Genomic DNA, 21,066 nt, shown 5'->3' with positions numbered 1-21,066 from the left:
AAATACTTACTGAGTGCTTATTATGTGCCAAGCACCATACTAAGCTCTTTACGCATTCTGTTCCTTTAAATCCCCATACTAAACTTAAGAGGCACTATTATTATCCCCAGATGAGGAGACCGAGGCTCAGAGAGGTTAAATAGCTTGTTTATATGTATAGCCTGGGTTCCTCAACACTGCCAGACACCTCGTGACTCGCTCCCATTTTTTGTTTTGTTTTGTTTTGTTTTGTTTTGTTTTTTTGGTCTGAAAAAGACACTCAGGGGAAGACCGGAGGCACATAACTGACTCTCCTGCAGGTTACAGGCCTCTCCCATAAGTGTGTACACTCACAAACAGAGGCCTTGACCAAAGCCCATGCACAGCTAAGTGAAAATCTTGTCGTCCAGATGACATCCTGTTGCTGGCAAAGGGAAAAAAATAAATTTGCGAAGCTTTAGATGTAGCCGTTGTCTCCATCAGAGGCAAGACCATCTCTGTAATGATGAAAAGCACCATAATTTTAACCTTGTTATTGGACTAAGCACAATTTACGCTAGTGATGGGAGAAAAAGAAAAGATTTATGAGATGTAAGATAAAAAGATAAACTCTTGTCCCTTAGCGGCTATTAGAAACATTGCCAAAATACCATAAATGTGTGAAAGATGACATGATTATTTTTGCATTTCCACTGGGCATTTCCTACATTGCAGGAATTTACAGGGACAGAAGTCCCCAGTACAGATGGTAGAGCTGGAGGGGAAATGAGGAAGAGTGAGCAGCCACATGCCCAGCTCCTCCTCCAAGGCGGGGGCCCCAGTGGCCAAGCCCCAGGTGGGGACGGCTGGGGAAGGCAGGTGGCTTTAGGTGTGGACAGCACACCCAAGCTGCCTAAGGTGCAACACCTGCCAGCATCCTCTTTCTGTCCCACCTCTAGCCACCTGCGATTAGGGCAATTTTGGTGGCAATACCCTGTCCTGTGTTTCATCCGGATTTGGTGTCAGATTCTGGTCCACCCCAAGATCTGGAACGTGAGACAGCGGCCAGGGCGGTGAAGGAGGCACAAGGAGAACAAGATGATGTTCATCTACCTGCCCCCCAAAGCCCATAAACAGAAGCTTCCAAGAAGTTAGGGCCGCCAGCCTGGCCCCAAGGAGCCACGGAAGGTTTCCTTTTAAAAGAGAAAGGAAATAGACACCGGAATGTGGTTTAACTGAAACCAGCTTGAAATCAGCCTTGCAGCTCGCCAGCCTGGACGGGTTATCCTCGAAGGGGCATCATCGACACTAACATCTGAAGGCCTGCTCACAGGAAGCTGGTCATGACTCGGGCTGCTGAGTCAGGTCCAAGATCCGGGCTGTGTGGGGCCTGGGGTTACATCAGGTAATGGGTCCAGTGGCCATCCTCATGAGCAGGAAGTAAATTTGGGCATTGACCTCTGGAGAAACTTTTTTTTTTTTTAAGATTTTATTTATTTATTTGAGAGAGAGAATGAGCACATGAGAAGGGGGAGGGTCAGAGGGAGAAGCAGACCCCCCGCTGAGCAGGGAGCTCGATGCGGGACTCGATCCCGGGACTCCATCCCAGGACCCCAGGACCATGACCTGGGCAGAAGGCAGTCGCTTAACCAACAAAGCCACCGAGGCGCCCAGATATAGATTTTTTTTTCTTCTTAAACCATTATTTTTTTTTTAAGATTTTATTTATTTATTTGAGAGAGGGAGAATGAGGGAGAGCACATGAGAGGGGGGAGGGTCAGAGGGAGAAGCAGACTCCCTGCCGAGCAGGGAGCCCGATGCAGGACTCGATGCGGGACTCGATCCCGGGACTCCAGGATCATGACCTGAGCTGAAGGCAGTCGCTTAACTGACTGAGCCACCCAGGCACCCCTGGAGAAACTTGATAGTAGTCTTGGTTTTAGTAAGCCAGGACAGCAACTATTAGGGAAATTGGGGTTCCCCGATTTGCTCATCTTGGGTGGCATCAATCATTTATTTCTTCAGCACAGGGCTATGCACCTCATGGGTCTGTGATATAGAAGCCCGCTGACTGCTTTAGGTTTCACTTTGCACAAACCGAGCGTCATTGCAGTCGATCCCTATCTCTCCAATACAGATATTAAGAGAATGAGTTACCAAACACCCGCAGATCGCTTGGGGTGTCCTAAAGAGAGATGCCACGTGCATAGGTGCCACGGAAGTCATCCTGTGAAGTAGCAACGTGAAGGCCTTGCATGGGTAGAAATGAGGGCCATGTGCTGGAACTTCTGGACTGCATCGTGGTGCCTCCTGTATCCAATCAAGGGAGTACTTGAGCTGCTCTATTCCCTATTTAAATTTAGGCTGCAAGTGGAAAAACAGTTTTTACAACTCTAAATGCACTTTCTACTACAGAGAATGGTGACTGGAGCAAAAGCAAAAATAGCTGCTCACACCATGCTCTGAGAAAATCTAAATCTGAAAATGATCATTTTTATTTGCATGCTACCAAATAAGGACACGGGGGAAGCAGTGAGTCACCAGTGTTCTAGCACTTACCAGATTCCAACATGCTGTGAGGGTATTCTTTAAAATGAGGTTTGGACATTCTAAAATTTACATGAAGCTTCCAACACCAAGCCCCCCCCTCCCCGAGACATGTAACCGTAAGTTCGGAAAAATGGGCCGAATCACGACTTTGCAGAATAGTTAGGCTGCTGCTCTGATGAATGAGTTCAATACTTTGAGAACCTCACATATATGGGACTAACACTTCACATCTGAAGAGTACCTTAGACTTTTAAAAGTCCTTTCACCTACATCACCTCATTTGATCACATTCGATGCTCACAAAATCCTCAAGGCAAGGTGTTTGTAAGTGTGTGGTTGTCATATTAAAATATCATTGAACCGTGGGGCTTTTTGTAGAGACAGGAAGAATCGCTGTGGGAAGGGAAAAAAGGAACAAACAAATGAAAACTAGGGGATTTGGAGATCTAAGCTCCCTGTTAACATTTTGCGTGGCCCCCATACAAACCCAAGTTCTTAAAGTGCCAAAACCCAGCTTGCAAGCTAAGTGTGTTTTCTTCTTCTCTATGCTTTCAGAAGACAGTTTAAAGAGAGTTAGGGAATGTTCTGGCCTTTTGTTTTGAAACTTCCTCTGCTTGTTGTCTCCTTGTCTGCAGACTGTGAGATTGGTCTATTTGCTTTAAACAGACTGAACAACCTCTAAAATAAGCAGACTTCTATGACGGGCTGCCTCATTTTGGATGTGCAAAGATGTTTACTGAGCTTCTCATCTAAGACTTGATTCTTCTCTCAGCGTGACACAGTTAAGGGTTTAAAGGGGGTGCGCTGTCTGCATGTTTTAGAAGACGGCAGAAGAAAAATGCCTCTGTTCTACAGCATGATCAGGTATCTGCATCTCCCCAAGGATTTTTCATGAACCTTAGAAGGAAATCTGTATTATTCGGGTTCCCAAGGGCAAATCACTCTTGCCAAGAGACCACTGAGCGGTTTTCAAAGATGTAAAACATTTCTTGTGTTCCTAGTAACCAGTTTAGACCTGGGTCAGGTTGGGGGTTCAAGACTTTCATGAAACCAAGGAAAATCATTTTCTGGAGAGTTTTAGATAATTACCATAGGTTTTATATATTAACTTACAGCAAAATAATGAAATAAACAAATGAATTTATATCCACATTGCCCCCTGCTTCATTGTACAGAGAGAAAGGAGTACTAAAGAGGGGGAGTGAAAGAGACTGCCAAGCAAGGATGTTTATACTTCTGTCCATCCCCCCACGACCACCCCAACTTATCACCCATCTTTGTGCAACACAGCTCACTGTGTGTGGGCTTCTCCCCACCTCACCGCCCCCCCCCCCCCCCGGGGGAAAAGAGGCCATGAGGGTGAGCAAGTCAGGGGTGTTGGGCATCAGGACATCAAACAGTAGATCATAATAGAAATCAGGGTTCAGGACACAAGGGTCCTGGTCCTGCCTCTATCTCTAATTATTTGTGTGACTTTGGTCAACGCATTCTCCCTCATTCATCTGTAAAACCAGAGGTTAGACTAAGTGTTCCCCAAGCTAATAGCTCCTAAAAATTAAGATTGTCTTGGTAGGGACCATGTAAAGAGGTTGTGAGGCAAAGTATGATTATCCCTGTTAGCTGTAAAAGAATAGAGCTGGGAGGTGGTGTGAAAATCACCCGCAAGGAAGCCTTGTGATGGGTTGGAAAACCATACAGAAACATAGAATTGTGTGCAGTGTATACCATGCACGGAGGTCTATGAGGCAATATAAAATGGGACTCGTATAAGAAAGTCCACACCTTAAAGCAGAAAAGTCAGGCTTTTGAACTGAAGCTGTGCCCTATTCCTTTATACAATCTCTCCGCATGATAATGTAGCACCTTGTGCACACAATTAAATGTCAGCCACAGAAAACATTTCCCTTGGCTTTGTTGTTTCAGAACGGGATTCTTTTGTCCTCAATATAATGGATATGCAGAAACAATGACAGAACAGAGATATTTTCTAAATCGATGACAAACACACTGCTGCTTCCTCCCTCCCTCCTTCCTCCTTATCCCCACCCCCCAAAATAAATCATTGTTCAGAAAAAAAAAAAAAATTCCATTGTCTATTGTCCACGGAGATCAAGATCTGCCTAGGAACAGCTCTGGCGGGCTCGCAGTGGCCCCAAGCAGCCGGTAGGTGGCGCACGAAGGCAGCGCAGGCGGGAACGCGGGGCTGATCCGGGCTCGGTGGGGAGAGGGGAGCAGGGGTCCCGCCGCCCCCACCTCCGCCCGCCCGCCGTCTTCCACCCCCTCCTCACGTGCTAATTGCTGGATACTCTACTGAGACTTGGGTTAGGGGAGAAGAAAGCGGGAATGGGAGGCGGGGAGGGGAGGTGGGGAATCCGGTTCCGAATACACAAAGGCTCCGGGGTCTCGCTACCCGGGAGCAGGGCGCCTCCTCTCCTCCCTCCCCCCGCCTCGCCCCGGGGCCCTGGCTCCCGCCAAAAGAGCGAACCGACCACTGGGAGGAAAATGGTGATCTGGGTGCGGAGCCCCACGCGCCGCGCTGCCGCGGCTCGCCAAAGCCTGGCCGCCTCCCTCCCCGGCTCAGCCATCCCGGGCTTCGGAGCCCCGCTGCACCACCCCAAACTCTGTCCAGCCGAGCGTGGGGCTGCCTTCCGACTCGGGGTCTGCCCAGGCAAGCGCATGGAGGCACGACCTGCCCGCGGGGCCTGGGCCCCGCCAACGGGGTCCGGCCGAGCCCCGGAGCAGGAGGGTCCCCCGTGGGTGCCTGGGCCCGGCTGGCGCCATCAGCAGGCCTCCTTCGGAGAGGAGCCGACAGACCCTGCCCCTCCTGCGCTGGGGGCTTTGGCGCTGTCAGTTCACGCGGCGATGAACCGGCCACGCGGTCGTACGACCCCCAACCTCTGTCTAGTAGAACATGGTGTTAAGATTCCTGATGGCCCTGAAGTCAGAGGCCTGGGTTGAAACGTGAGCATTAACACCTGGGGCTTTGTGACCTTGGGGCTGTTCCTAAACTCCCCAGTCTTCCATCTCCCTAGCTATAAAATGCGGCAATAATACTTACCTCATAGGAATGTTGTGAGGATTTTTTAAAAGTGGTACTTAACTTAGCAGGAGGCCTGGCTGCAGTAACTATTATTATTAACAACCTGACTCTCCTTGGAGGGGGAGGGAGATGCACAGTTTGCTGCCCTTGAGACAGATCTGGCGTCATTATTGCTAGACAGGAGAAGGGTTGGAAGACGAGAGCCAAGGGAAGGTCTTCAGACTGGCCACTTCTAGCAGAAGATGCCATGGATCTCTCTGTGTCCTCAGCCACAGGCCCTCCTCCTGCCGCTGAGGCTGGGCTGTGGCTAATGTTAGGTTCTCTTCTTCCTCTCCCTGGATATACATTCTCACTGGTTTTATGCCCTCTCCTCCTTTGGAGAGTTCTGAGAGAGCACATCACATGGGTTTTTGGAGTCAGAACACCCCCAGGTAGGAATCCTGGATCCCTCATTTGCTAGCTGTGAAACTGGGCAGGTCATTTAAGGTCCCTGAGCTTCAGTTTGCTCCTCTAAAAACGTCGGTCTGATTCTTACCTCACAGGGTTTCTGTGAAGACTAATGGAGATGGTGTACATAAACTGCCTATCATGGACTATCTCTTCAGTAAATTAAAAATTTTCCATTTTACAGTTGAAATTAGGTTAGATTGTCTTGCAGAATATAATGGAAGTTCACTGGAATTTCCACAGCCATTCAGCAAAGGTGAACCCAGCAACCGCTAACAATTAGCTTCTCTACTCCCATCTGAGTCAGCAAAGCTTATTTCCCCTCCAGGAAAAGAGCAGAAATCCAGTGAGGGCACATTCTCCCTCAGAGCCTCACAGGTATAATTCAGACACTTAAATAGGCTTGCAAACTCTTTGGGGCCACCCGGTGCCCATTTTAGAGCGATACTCCAGCTGGAATGTTCTTTAGGGACAGGTCTTGCTTTAAAGTTGCATTCTAAGCCGTGGTGTGTGCCGGGCTCATTGGTGCCTTGGTGACTCCTTAGTACCGACCACATGTGGGCTGCTGCCAAAGCGGAAGTGTGGTGGCTGGGGTGTGGCACGCAGCCACCCCCTGCCTGAGGCCGGTGGGAGGTCAGGAGCTGTTGACCCTTCTCTAAGAGGACACTTGGGCATTCCCATGAGCATCAGAATTGTATAGCTCTTGGGAGAAGCTCAGTCAACGGGTGGACCAATTCCCATGGGCAGTGGTACGGCCAATAGGCAGCTTTCAAGATGGCCCCCAAACCTTGCCTCCTGATATTCACGTCCTGGTGTAGTCTCCTCCTATATTAAACAGGGCTGACTTGTGTAACCCAAGTGAGTATTATAAAATGACAGTGTGTGACTTCCAAGGCTAGCACAGAAAGCACATTGTGGCTTCTACTTGGCTCTCTCTTCTAGCACTCACTGTGGGGAAAGCTGACCACTATGTCATGAGAATACTCAAGCAGCTCTATGGAGTGCTCCATGTAGCAAGGAACAGGCCTTTTGCCATCAGCCAGCACCAGCTTGCCAGCCATGTGAGGGCATCATCTTGGATGAAGTAGATCCTCTCACCCCAATCAAGCCTTCAGATGACTGCAGTCTTGGCTCACATCTTGGCCACATGAGAGACCCTGAACCAAAACCACACAGTTAAGCCATCCCTGAATTCCTGACTCACAGAAAAACTGTGTGTGATCAAATAAATAAATAAATAAATAAACAAACAAACAAATAAATAAATAAATAAAAATTTAGGCTTATTTGAAGGGTAGAGATGTTGTATTCGATGTATTAGTACTAGATGACTAATTCAGCAACATTCAGGAGAGCCATAGGGTTTCCATCGGCTAAGGTGGGGCGGGTAGTGAGGGTCCTGCCCCCTCACTTCTGTGAATACAGTTCCATAGACATGTCTGAGTCTAAAAGCCCTTCGTTGACCTCATCAGAAGGCCCCCTTACCTCCAAAGGATCTGGGGGGAAAGCTCAAGCTAGAGTCTCCCAGCAGGACTGAGTTACTAGTAGCCTTAACCTTTGTTTTTGAGAAGGGTTGAGGGTAGGGCATTCCCTCCCCTCCCTGCCCCTCCTCCCCATGGCCGGTTCTGGCACTTGGCCCAGGTATAAAATCGCCAGCACTGTCGCTGCTTTTTGGTCTTATTATGAGTGTGTCTGTTCCGCTGTGCTGGTTGTAGCATGTCGCGGGGGGAATGTGAGCACAGAAAAGGAAGCTATGTCAGATCTTTTCACTCCTCATGTTAGAAGCCTGCTGCTGAGTAGCCTGTAGGTCGGGTGGGAAAAGACAGGTTACCATGTCCTGAGGGGTGTGGAACCAGGCTACTTCATGTAACTATGAAAGTTCCAGTGGTCAGGTCACTTTGCTTCTTCCTGAAGTCTCCTGGTCATTTCTGTCAGTTATCTGTAGACAGAAACGTGTGGCTGAGGCCGTGCCCCTAAGTGGCGGACTCAGTCTTGTGCCCCGACTCTGCCTAGTAGGGGTCTCATACTTTTCCACTGTTAGTCATCGTTAGGAATCACATGTTTCATTTCAGCAGAATGAATTACAGTGATTTACTAGGTAATAGCCTTGAGCTGACCAAATGCAACTTGAGATCCTGTTCTTTCATGAAATACCTGCCAGTGAGTATAGTGAACTTATAATTTTGTTAAGTCTAAGCAAATCCCAGTATCTGACTGGGCATCTCTACCGTTCAGAGGTCTGAGGCTGTTTTGTACAAATCCTTACACTCCCTAGATCTAGGGCCCTAACAGTGTTGGCTTGTCAGGAAACCTCCACCTCTTGAAAGCCATCCTGATCCCCTAAAAATCCATTTCTTATTTTTGATGTGATTCTAAGTTTCAGTTTTTTATTTTTTTCAGAAAGTTTTATTTCTGCTATATTTTTAGATTCAAAAGTATTTATTTAAGGTGAACAAATGATACTGCATACACAACTGCTGGAACTGCTTTTAATTGAGAACAAGAAAGGAATACCTAAGACAAGAATATGCAATTACCACACTTATTGTTTCCAGTGAATTTTTGTCAAGTTTGTTTGTCTTATTGTTAATGTGATGATACAGCAATCCTTGGAAAAAGAATAACATTTGCGTTAAAGAACAAATCTAGATAAAAATGGAAAACAGAGTTAGCCACAGCCCACAAGGCCTTCTTTGGGAAGAACTCTTGAAGAAAAACCAACTCATGCTTCACAGAAGAATATGGTGCTGTCATTCTTCCCTTTATAGTGCCAGAGTGTTCCTGAACAAAGGCCTCGAGGCATTATCAACTCGTCATCTATTTTTTGATGTGATTTCTATTTTCAGGACCCTGCTTTCCTCCCTCTTTGTTCCTGATGCATCTGGTCACTGGTGCCTTCTACTTTGGTCCTATCATATTTAATGTGACCAGCCCCCACCTGGAGAGGTCACCATGGTGACCACGAGTCAGATGGGCAGGGTCCTTGTCCACCCACAGGAGCAGAGGACGGCTTCAAGGATCCACCCACTCAGGTCAGACAAGCTGGAGGTATGTGGAGTCCGAAGGATGATAAGGTTGTTTCATATGAACTGGGAAGGAACTGGTAGACTATCGGTATCATCCAAACTCTGGATATTGTTTAACAAACAAACACAACACTTTTTTTTTCTTTTGCTGGGATTTCTAATTGGACGGTACACAAGTCCCAGTGTGTAACCTAATCAAAAATAGCTATTATATAGTGCTTAGAAATTTACATAGCTACCAATCTTACAGGGCAAAGGAAAGAAGAAACTGAGGGTATTTATGTTTCGCTGATAAACGATGGAGTGGAGTGTCTCTAAACATGTCTGCCAGGTCAAAAATTCTGTAGCTTAGATTCTATAAATAAATTTAATCTGATTTTAATATTTATTCATTCAGTCACACATTCAACAATTGTTTAAATGTCTATTCTATACTAAGCACAGATATATATTAATGAATAAAACAGACATGGATCCCTCCTTATGAGTCTACTGGCAATCAACCCACAAACAATTCTAAGTAGACTCACAACTGCGTACATTCTGGGGGAAAATTTAAATGGATTCAGACATAGAGAATAACATGGCGTGCCTGCATAGATAGGGGGATTAGTAATGACTTTTCTCAGAAGAAAACATTTAAATCAACATCTGAACAATAAATTGTTCAACATACTCACTCTAGCCACGTGTTGATATTCCAGGAAAAAACACAGTGTGGGCAAAGACCCTGAGACGAAAAAAGCGTGATGTGTTTAAAGAGTAGAACATTCTGGATATAGAAATTTGCAGACTAGGGAACATGCTAAATCTTAGCTTGTCAGGTTTTGATTGGGTAATTTAGTCTGGCCACCCGACCAGTTTTTAAATCCCCTTCACAATACTCCCTCTAAATAGCCAATCACCTTGTACTTGAGTCTCTCCACGAGAGGGAATGTACTCTGTCTTGGAGTATCCATGCCAGTTTAGGTTAAAAAATATGAATTTGTTCCAACAAGGAAACTGGAGCTGGAATCATGAATTGTAGTCACGGGCCTGCACCTGAGGAAGTTTTCAAGTTGAAATGTAAGAAGCTACTTAGATAGCTGTATTTACCTTTCTTTATTATGTGGAGTGCCAAGGACATACAGCAGGATTTCAAGTTCATCATTCTTTTCTAGGAGAAAAAAAAAATATGAGAATGATAAGACAGCCCTTGTGAACTTGCCACACTTTTCTATTGTAGCAAAATTCATGTCGGTGTCCTAGCAAACCAACAATTGCACAATAAGGTCAGTTGTACCCTTGAAAGACAGTTGTGTGTTTGGGCTAGAGTGGTGAGGTGGGAGTGACTTTCCTGTAGTGTTTGTGGTACCTCACGGAGAGGAAGTACACGTATCCACCAAGTTTACAAGAGTCTTTGATAATGTGAGTTGACTTACCCATGGCCTATTATTGATCTGACTATAGAAAGTCAATGGGATTCCATAAAGATTCTGCCACTTATTTGAAAATATTCCCCACAGCCAGTCTACACCACTAATAGTTTGACTGGGTTGGGTATTTGTTTCAGAGTACATCAAGAAACCTACATTTCAAGGTGTTAGGGAGGTATGTCCAACTTGACAACTCATAGGCGACTCTCTCTGAAAGCCATTTACGAAGTGATCTGGTGACTGCTAAGCTACCCTACCTGAAACAGTCTTCAAAGGATTTTGGACCATACTGCAGAGTTATAATACTGCTAAGGGTGTGAAAAGTCAAAGAGCTGACCAGGATTAAATGCTAACCCATGCAATGAAATCCCACTGGTAGTCAAAAGAATTTCACCGGAAAAGTAAAAGAGAAAACCTCCATTGGATTTTGCTTCTCAGATAGCAGTAATGCTCTAAAGGTATCAAAGAAGTAGAAAAATAAGCCAAAAAATTTTCAGGCTATCTTAATGAGGCTGGCAGGTGGAGCATGGTATTTATATGGCACTTCGTTCTAGACCAGACTAAAAAAATCTAGAGACCACCACCGCAAATATCACACCCAACTTCTTGAGCCAGCTCATGAGGTTCACCTACTAGACCTGCTTCATATTAAGGGATAAGACAGATTCACTAACATGCCTGGAATGCAGCCAGCTCACCAGGACTGAAGGGATCTCTACTGGGCCAACCAAATGTCAAGAAAGGAATGTCAATAGCATGCTCTTAAAGTTGCCCTGTGATGAGCTGAGGTGGGACAAGTCCAAGGAGTAGGCCAAAGGACTCCTTTCAAGATCTGCTTGAGCATGACTTTTGTGATGACTTCTAGTGACGACAGTTTGGCCAAGAAAGCAACAGACCTTGCTGGCCAACCACAAGGTGAAGTGGAGCTGATCCTTCTGAGCAGAGACATCTGACAGCTGGCTCCCAGAGAGAGCCCATCTAGAAAGAGCAACTGGCCCTGCAAACAAAGATTGGAATTGGAAGCCACAGGTTAGTCCCTGCCGTTTATGTATGTTACTTATGAGAACACTGCCCGGCACCTAGTAGTAGGTGCTTAATAAATGTTAGCTCTATTGTCAGTCTTTAAGGCCCCTCACAGGAAACTGGAGTTCATATGATAGTTTGCCATTAACCGGTCCCTGCTCATATTCTGCCATTTACTACTGAACACGAAGGGCAGATTATTAAGAATGTTTAATACCAGTTCTTTCCTCTGTCAGATGCAAATAATAATACTTCACGGATTTTATGAAAATTAATAAAATAATAGGCATAAAACACCAACAGTTGTGCCTGGTATTCTGTTGGGGCTCCATAAATGTTGTTATTAGTCCCTGATGGCCGAGGGTCTGGCAGAGGTGTCTGATAGAAATTTCTGTGATGAGAGAAATGCTCTATGGGTTGCCCACTATGGTAGCCACTAGCTACCTGTGGCTAGTCAGCACTTGGAAGGTGGCCAGTGCAACTGAAGAGCTAAATTTTTAATTTCATTTCATTTTAATGAAACTACCCAATTATGGCGTGGGGCTAATGTGTTGAACGGTGCAGACTTTTCAGTATCAGTATCAAATCAGTAGTCTGACTACTGACTTCGTTGTTTAGCCCTCAGTCTGTCCTCTTCATATCCTGTCTGTTCCCGTGGCTTGTTGCCTGTGAGTATCTCCGCCAGGGGTTGGACAAGAGTGAAAAGAGGATGTAAAATGCGATTTGGGCAGGTCGGTTATTAGCAGGAGTAAACCAGTGGCGAAAGAAAACCTTTAAGTCATCTTTTCTCCACCATTTTTACAGTCTCTAAGTCCACAACTTGTTTTGAAACTCAGCCCCTCCTCCTCTGCTTCTCCCAAGGCTGCTAGCTCTATGATAAATAGCATCCTGTGCCCTCCCTGCTCTCTCCCCCATTCCTGCTCACATTCCTCTCTGTCCATGTCCATTCTTTCCTGAAAGTTGGGTGGGAATCTCTATTCAACAGCCCACCTGCCCGGACCCTATATCCAACAACAGGAAGTAGTGGTTTTAGAGACTCTTGGGGAATGATTCCTGTAGACATACACACACCTTTTTCAGCCCAGAAGTCCCCTAGCTGCACCTTGAACCTTAGTGACGTCAGGATGAAAGTGAAGGGGCTGCAAAACAAGCCAAGTCCGCTCTCCATATTAAGTCCTGCTACTTCTCAGCTTTGCCGAGTCCTGCGGCACCCGGGTTGGTTACAAGAGACATGACAACAATCTTCCCTGTGGTTTCTGCTTCCTGGTGACAGCCTGTCCCAGTGACCTCCCTTGGTCAGGAGAGGATCCTTCTTTGTTGGGGCCCTTATGACTAAATTTATGGCTCTTTTATTAGGTTGGCAGGTGCTTTAAGTGAGGGAGTAAAGGAGCAGCACGATTTGCATGTAGCTCAATACAGGAAACAAGGACGTGGAAAAATTTATCCACAATCCTTTTCTGCTAAAAGTTTGCAAAATTCTTCAGGTATCATTGGGAGGGAGGCTCCTCCCTGCTTCAAGCCTAGATTTCGGGTACGTTAAGGCTGGAAGGGTTTTCTAGATCATGAAAACTCCTACTGGTAGGAAAAGGAACCTAGAGAAAAAGTTTAAATAACATGCCCAAAAGATCACACATTGCAAAGCTAGTTAGAAGAGCCCCAGGACTAAAGGCTGGATCAACCAATTTCCCCAGATTTCACCTCTCTCTCTCTCTCTCTCTCACTCTCTCTCTGTTTCTGTCTCTCTCTCTCTCTCCCCCTTGACCATCTTCAAAAGGGACCGTCTTTGGTGGGCCTAGGGAAAAAAAAACAAACCAGTTCATCTCTGAAAGACACAAAGAAGATTGGCAACCTATTTGCAAGCTTCCCTTTTTTTTCTTTTAAGATATTTAGTATTCTGACTTTGCCCAGGAAATAGAGAAGAAAAAAAAGAGAGAGAGAGAGAATCAGATATCTTTTAAAAGCAAAACAAATAAAGAAAACTGCTTTTGAAAGAAAAGTGGGTGTGTGTGTGTGTGTGTGTGTGTGTGTGTAGGACCAGGGCCATGTATCTTTTGGGAGTAAGCTAAATAAAAACATAAATGGCCTTCCCATTAAGTGGAACATATAGAAGGACACCTTCTTTGCCTATTCCGGTCCTTAAAAACCTGAACAACGACAGTGTGGGGTAGATGATTCACACCACTGCCGGCCCTGGGTCTCTGCTTTGCCCTATATTCTGCGAGATCATCCCATTTCCTTTGGGCTTCTCCTGGCTCTCCCCGAACCCTTGCCAAGTCGGCTCTCTTCCATTATTAGTCATTCTAATAAACACTTCTAATAAACACAAACCCTATAAACCAATCCAGGATGCTGCTTTTGGCTCTTACATGCTGCCTTTAGAAAAGACTGATCCCTGCATTAACTTTGTCATCTGTCCTGGAGAAACCCAGCTGCGATCTCTAACATATTCTGTTGCAAGCTGCAATATAATGGACATATTTAATGTACGTTCTCTTGTTAAATGGAATCTGCATTCCTAAGTGAACTAAAAATGCTTAATTATTAATAAGTCCCCCAGGGATTGGTGACATTTGGGATGATTTTATCATGCTGTAGATATTTAACAACATAATGTGTATGGTGGTGTCTAATCCAACTCTTTCATTTAAAAGAACATTCCCTCCCAATTCGTTTCAACTCATATGCCATGTAGATTATTAGTCCCTGAACATCCAGCCCCAGGTGGGGGAAGAGGGAAGTTCCTGAGGAGTGACATGGGATTGGAGCGGGGGCTTCAGGGAAGGGAGGGCCGGGAGGAGTCACCGAAGATCTGGAATTGGTTTGGGGTGGACTATACACCAGCTGCTTTCATTCGCGTGGAGGCAATGGCTGCAACAGACAGAAGTTTCTGGAAAGATCAAAGGACTAGGTGCCAGGCTTCTAGTCCTGCATGAATTTGCTGTGCAACTCTGAGCAAATCGCTTAACCTCTCAGAGATCGAGTTTTTTCACATATTTGAAAGGGATCACTACATGTTCCTTAACCATCTGAATTAAGTGCAATATATAGGAAAGGACTTCCAAAAATTAAAACACTTTATAAGGAATATATTCAAAGATGAAGAAGAAGGAAATAGCATTTACTAAGCACTCTCTGTGAACTGGGAGTTGTGCTCAATACTTTTATAAACATGAAGTCAATTTGTCTTAGCAAAAAAAAAAATGTGAGATTGGCATGATCGCTTCATTTACCATGGAGGAAACTGAGGCTCAGAGCTTTTGCCTAAAGCTCTTCATCGCAAAGCTAGCGAGTGGCAGAGCCAGGCTGAAAACCTGAAACAGTAAGGTGTGTGTTTGAGTATACAGGATGTAAAAAGAAAATGGGTCACAACCTTAATTTAAATAGGAATGTTCAGTCAACCTGAGCATTTGGCTGACTGATACATGATGATATGCATTCTCACAACACATGAACATTAGCCTGAAATTTTCATATTTTGTCATCAGGCTGTTTCTCTGCACAGTTCTGCTATTAAGGAAGGAAAATCTCGATGTAGAAGTATAGTGTCAAAGGCAGGTTTTTAAAGAAAGTAAATGTTTAGGAGGTCCTGCCATTAGGTTTGGATGATCTTGATATGTTAGTGGTAGGTTGATGGATGATAATGAGCTTCCCACTCATTACTTCCTTGTTTCTGCCCTGTCGCTGTGAGATTGGCCTTTGATGGAGGTTCTGCCTCCTGTGGTAACAATTGTTTCTTTCCACTCTACTTCTGTTCAGGGCTCTGTGTTCTGCCCAGGATAGCGGAGATCCTGTTTGCACACAAATGCTTTGCACACCGTGGGCCCTCGTTTGCCGTGTTGGGCCTGGAAATGAAGTTATCGATGGCTGTTTACGAGAGAGACAAAGTGGAGCAGGGTTTGGATCAAGAGACCAGAAGTCAGTCCATCACCTGCTCCCTCAGTGACCTTGCTTCACCTCTTTATGCTTCAGTTTCTCCATCTGTTGGTGGAAAGAGTGATACATGATCCCTTGCTCTCAGCGTGTCATGAACGTCTTTGTAAAGCCCTGGGAGATGCTAGAAGGAGCCTGAAAGACTCATGCCTCCCTTTAGGTAGTAAAATAAACCCCCATCTGATGGTCTAAACATTACAGAAAATATCTTTTTTAAACAAAAAGATGATCTTCTGCCCTGAAAAAGTGTTTGCATTTCTTCACATATCAGTGAATGGTATTCCATGAAACCCACTTCAGTGGCTGGACCTCAATTTTCCTTTAAATAATAGATAAGCATAGGCACGTACAAGGAGCGCACAAGGCCGTTAATATTCCTACTAGGTTACTTTTCACCCACAGAATGCGTTTCCTTACTAATGAGAAAACTTAAACTAGGAGAAGTGAGTGGATTGCCAAGTCCACACGGATAATTAGGGGCAGAGTTGTGAAAATAATCTAAGTCTTTCGTCTCAAAATCTGGAGCTTGTCCCTCTCAACTTCATTTTGGATAATCCTGAAGGCTGAACTTTGTTCAATGGCTGTTCTGCTGTGTCTCTTTTCCTCCTTGCTGGTACAGCAGGGCGGAGGGGTCTGTCTGCACACTCCTTCTCGGGGGAGCGGGGCCCTCTGAGGCCACACGCTCATCCCTGATGCTCTCAAGTAAGGGTTCAGCAACACGAGAACCCAGACACATCTGTTTGCTTGTTAAGCCTGTTCCTCATCACAAGCCCGAAGAAAAACCTGCCAAAAATCACATTACTGAGTCACTGGGACCTCCAGACTGCTCTAAGTGGAGGAGCCAGTCAAGCTGCACAGGTAATACTCAGGCCGAAATAGCCGCATCGTGATGCTATTACGGTCATGCGTTTGCTTTGTATGTGCTTCTAAAGTGTATGCAGGCTTAAGAATCAGAACGGAAAGCAGGGGTTGAACACCAAAAGAGCACTTTAAACTGGTCTTTCTTTTTGGAGGGGGAATTAAATTGCCAAGATCATCAGAGACTGATGCAGAAACACAGAAAAGCTACAGTTGATGAGGCACGAACTCCGTGGTTTACACACATTCATTGATGACCTCGGGTCTCCTCGTGCCCTTGGCGTGCCCTTGGCCGGCACAGGTTGCTATTACAGTTCCTTGCAAGGAAGTATCCCCTGCCCGGTACCACTCTGCAAAGAGAGTTCTCCTGAGATTTTTAAACAGCGAAACAAAGAAATCTGCCAAGGGGAACCCCAACGTGACAGCTGCTGACGCTCAGACAGAAAGAAGGAACCCTCTCAACGATGCTCCCTGTCTGCCCCACTTGAGCGGCTTCTGCTAGGGCCGGCATCCCTGGGAAATTGCCCTGGAAAATGAGCAGCTCCTTTTCAACGGCAGACTCCCAGCTGCTCCCCACCTCCGAGGCTGCTCTTGGGCACGACAGAGCAGCTGGCCCGGCCCGGCTTGGCTCGCTTGCTGCCCGAGGCCCATTAGGAGCCCGAGCTGCAAAGCACAGGTGGGCAGAAGCCACGCGGGCCGCCAACGTGGCACGTCTGCCCTCCCACCTGCGTGGTCTTCCCCAGCTTTGGCGCGATGGCGTGGGGGATTGGAGGCTAGGGTGCCCTTCCCAAGCCTATCAGTCTTCCCTTTCTTCCCTGCATCGTGCCGTGCCCCCTCACCCACCCCAGAGCCCTGGCTGCATGCAGAACCCTGCCGTGCCCTTCCCCCAGGAGCGAGAAGGGCCAGATCTGGCGCAGAGCCAGGCTCGGAAGAAACGGCAGAGGGCAGAGAGAGGCGGTAGGTGGGGCGGGGAGCTTTGTGTTACACGTTCAAAGCCTAATTTTGGATCAGAGTCATCCTTGTAGCCAAGCCTGAAAGATCACTGAGGCCCCAAAATGAACCCACAGCTCCGAGGCGGGGCATGGGCAGATCCTCGGCTCTCTTGCCCACACACTGCTCTCCTGACAGAGGTTAAGTTAGCCTTGTTTGGATTGCCGGTGGTATTTTCTTTAAAGCCACATCGGGAGTCTTGTTGCCTCATGCTGGCTGAGGCCAGGGCAGGTTTCCCGCCCCCGTCTCTGTGCATGTTCCCGAGAACTGTTGTCAGCTGGGATGCCCACCAGAAGCCTGGGTTCCTCCTGCGAATGCCGCCCCGAGGGGGGCCTAGGACCCCTCCCCACCCCCCCCTTCCTGCTTGAGATGGCGCCAGCCCCCACAACAGGCCGGCAGGGCAAGGGCAGCTGCAGGTGACAGAGCAGGCACCTTCCTATGAACCGGGGAACCCACTGCCCGTCGGACCCGCGGAAGAGGGGCGCAGGGCTGCTCCCCCTTCTTCCCAGGGAGATCGGGCCGCTGCCGGGAGCAGGCCGGTGGCTCGCTGGCGCTCGGGCTCTCAGGCCGCTTGGCCGCGGGGCTGGCCGGCCCACAGCCCCGAGCAGCTGCTCGTGAGGACGCGCCGCGGCTCAGAGGACGTTGCTGGCTGCGGGGCTTGCGCCGGGCCTGGCCGCACGCCGGCTGCCGGGCGCAGGGAACAATGGAGACGGCAGCCCGGGTGCAGCCGGGAAAGGGGAGGAGCGGGGCCGGGGTGAGGACAGGCGGAAAGAAAGGGCCGCGCTGCTGCCCGCGCCGCCGGGGAACCGGGTCTGCGCTCCCAGGACCCCTGCTCCTGTTCCCAGGGGGCCAACAGTCTGGGCCCCTCTGTCAACAGCCCCCGGACTTTTTTTTTTTTTTAACTGTACCTGCTGAACCCTGGATTTAGAGGAGCGTGCCTGGCTGACGCAGGGAACAGCACTCCTCCGCCTGTTTCATCTCAACGGACGGCATCTTTGTAGCAGCTGACCACAGGGAAAAACAAAAGAATTCCCGAGGAAGACGGCAGATCTCTCCCGACTGGGAAGTCCTGCAGCGGCGGGGCCGCATTTCAGTGCCTTTGCTAAAGGCTGTGCCCAGACGCCACTTCGTGTGGCAAAGCAAAAAGAAAGACAACTTTACAGAAGTGAATTGTGGGTTAATTAACGGTTTTTTGTTTTTTTTTTTTTTTTCCTGTTTGGAGAACAACTGATTAATGTCTAGTTTTTTATACGTTCTGTGTTTTCTAATTAGGACATAGCAAGAAAGTGAACATGGTGGGGGGTGGGGTGGGAACTGGGGGTTGGGGGTCCGTCTTCCCTGCTGCTGTGTTTGGAAACTCCGGGGCCTCACACCAGCAGGGACCTTCTCTCACATACGTGGCCATTCTCCTGTCTCCTTCCTCCCTGCCTCATCCATGGGGCTCGGCGCACCCGGCAGAGGATTCCGAATCCCAAGTTTTTGCCAGCTCAGGGAACAATGTCAAGGCCCCGGATCAGACAAGTGGACAGGCCTGAGATTCCCGTGGCCTCTTGATGACCCCGCTCCACTTGTACAAACTCCCGATTTATGTCGCTTTGAAAGAGCGGGTGTCCTACCTGGTACAGAGCACCCTGGATGGGTAAGAGTGACAGCCACGCACAATGACACATTATTGGCTTGGGCTGCTAAATGAGGAGGCAATCTCATTACCCTTCCCTCTTGTCCACTGCCTACCACAAGATTACTTGAAATGCCATCAATCAGGCGTGAATGCGGGGAAGTGCCAGTCTGTATGTGGGCACCGCAGCCTTGTTCCCTAATGATTAATGAAAATAAATGATGATGACACTATTCTTTTTAGGTCTGATTGCTAGGCTCTCCTTATTGCCTGGGTGGAGCTATTACTGCAACAGGTCAAAAGGATTTTCCCCGGAAGATGCAAGGAGGCAATACCTTTTCTTCCTTGTCCTCTTTTCTCCACCTGAAGTCCTGGATTTTCTACCCACACACGTAACACACAGCGGTCACTCCTAGAACTATGTTGTTCAATACAATAGACACTGACCATTTATAACGCTGGAAATTAATTAAAATTAAACAAAACTGAGAATTCCGTTCTTCGGTCATTCTAGAAATCTTTCAAGGGCTCAGCAGCCACGTGTAGCTAGGCGCTACGGTGTTGGACAGCACAGAATTACAGAACCTTTCTAGCATTGCAGACATTTCTATGAGACAGGCTGTCCTCCTCACAGCATCTATTTGCTCTCAAATCCCAGGACTTCTGTTCCTTTCAGAATCCTCTACCGATAATTTTTGTAAAAGACGAAACTTTTTTTTGTCTTTAACCACAACTTGAGTCAGAACTAATTCGCTTTCTTTAGGCTCGCTAAGGGAAAGCTCCCCAACTACGGAGCCGGTAGAACCTTATAGTGCCCTGAACAGGGCGTGGTATCGCACACATTGAAAGGACAAGAGTCAGCAGGATTAGTTTCAGGCAGTCTGGCCCTAACCTATTCCTTTAGATCGTTTTCTGAGACAGTTCTTTTTTTTAAGATTTCATTTTTAAGTAATCTCTACACCCAACGTGGGGCTCGAACTTACAACCCTGGGATCAAGAGTCACATGCTTCACCTACTGAGCCAGCCAGGCACCCCCTTCGAGACAGTTCTTAATCATGGCTACTATGAGACTAAGTAGTGAGTCAAGAAAGATACCAGGGCATCTCCATAAAAATTTGCACAATAAATAGAGAGTAATAGCTCCTTTAGAACTACATAGTATACTAACTGCGAATTCCTGCAGGGAGGCTTTGAAGTTGGGCAGAGATGCGGGGAGCCATCAAGGACTTTGATGCAGCGGGAAGCACCTTCAAAGCTTCCAGGGGGAGAGATTACAGCAACTACCTGTAACCAATTGTTCGGGTCCTTGGTGTGTGTGTGTTGGTGGGGGCAGGGACCGGACCACACAAAAATTAAACAAAGAAACCAAAAGCTACACCGGGAGCACTGTACCCAAACTGACCACAACCAAGGGAAATAAAGGAGAGGATATTTGACACTTTTGCTGGAAAAGAAAGCATTGTACCAAAACTTTTATTTATTTTTTTTAAATTTTCCAGTTTAAGATAAAAACCTTGCAGGCAGTTGGAAGATACCTTCCATATTTAAAATTTATCATTTCATGTTCCTTTTTTAGAAAATTTCCAAATCTAGGGGCGCCTGGGTGGCTCAATCGTTAAGCGTCTGCCTTCAGCTCAGGTCATGATCCCAGGGTCCTGAATCGAGCCCCCCCCCCACACCGCCGTGTGGGCTCCCTGCTCAGCGGGAAGCCTGCTTCTCCCTCTCCCACTCCCCCTGCTTGTGTTCCCTCTCTCGCTGTGTCTCTCTCTGTGAAATAAATAAATAAAATCTTAAAAAAAAAAAAAAGAAAGAAAATTTCCAAATCTGCTTTATTCTCCTCTTGCACGGGAATAAGATCAACTATATATCTTATTAACAAGTTAGACCACATGAATACAAACTTTATCCTGAGCTTCTCACAATTTAATTTACAATCGAAGAATCTAGAGTGCAAACTCTTTGACCATGTTATTATTCACAAATTCTTTTTTTTTTTTTTTTAAGATTTTATTTATTTATTTGACAGAGAGAGACACAGCGAGAGAGGGAACACAAGCAGGGGGAGTGGGAGAGGGAGAAGCAGGCTTCCTGCAGATCAGGGAGCCCGATGCGGGGCTCGATCCCAGGACCCCAGGATCATGACCTGAGCCGAAGGCAGACGCTTAACAACTGAGCCACCCAGGCACCCCTATTCACAAATTCTTATGAAC

General features: G+C 47.0%; 1 long non-coding RNA gene across 3 annotated transcripts in view; it reads left to right on the top strand.

Annotated features, from left to right (window-relative positions):
• Positions 1-4,682, top strand: part of LOC123848222 (uncharacterized) — a 105,331-nt gene extending 100,649 nt beyond the window's left edge. For 2 of the 3 annotated variants that reach the window (XR_006791712.3, XR_010409570.1), the window contains one exon: positions 3,144-3,654. This is a non-coding gene — a long non-coding RNA (uncharacterized LOC123848222). Of the gene's footprint in view, positions 1-3,143; positions 3,655-4,431 lie in introns of those variants that run through there. The other variant, XR_010409571.1, reaches the window with a different exon arrangement.
• Positions 4,683-21,066: the final 16,384 nt, after the last annotated feature.

This window comes from Mirounga angustirostris, unplaced genomic scaffold, assembly GCF_029215605.1.
Source record: "Mirounga angustirostris isolate CCGP_5_RB_7025 unplaced genomic scaffold, mMirAng1.0.hap1 SCAF_2, whole genome shotgun sequence".
Lineage (NCBI taxonomy): Eukaryota > Metazoa > Chordata > Mammalia > Carnivora > Phocidae > Mirounga > Mirounga angustirostris.
The sequence above is the reverse complement of the archived record's forward strand: the minus strand, read 5'-3'. Positions and strand labels throughout refer to the sequence as shown.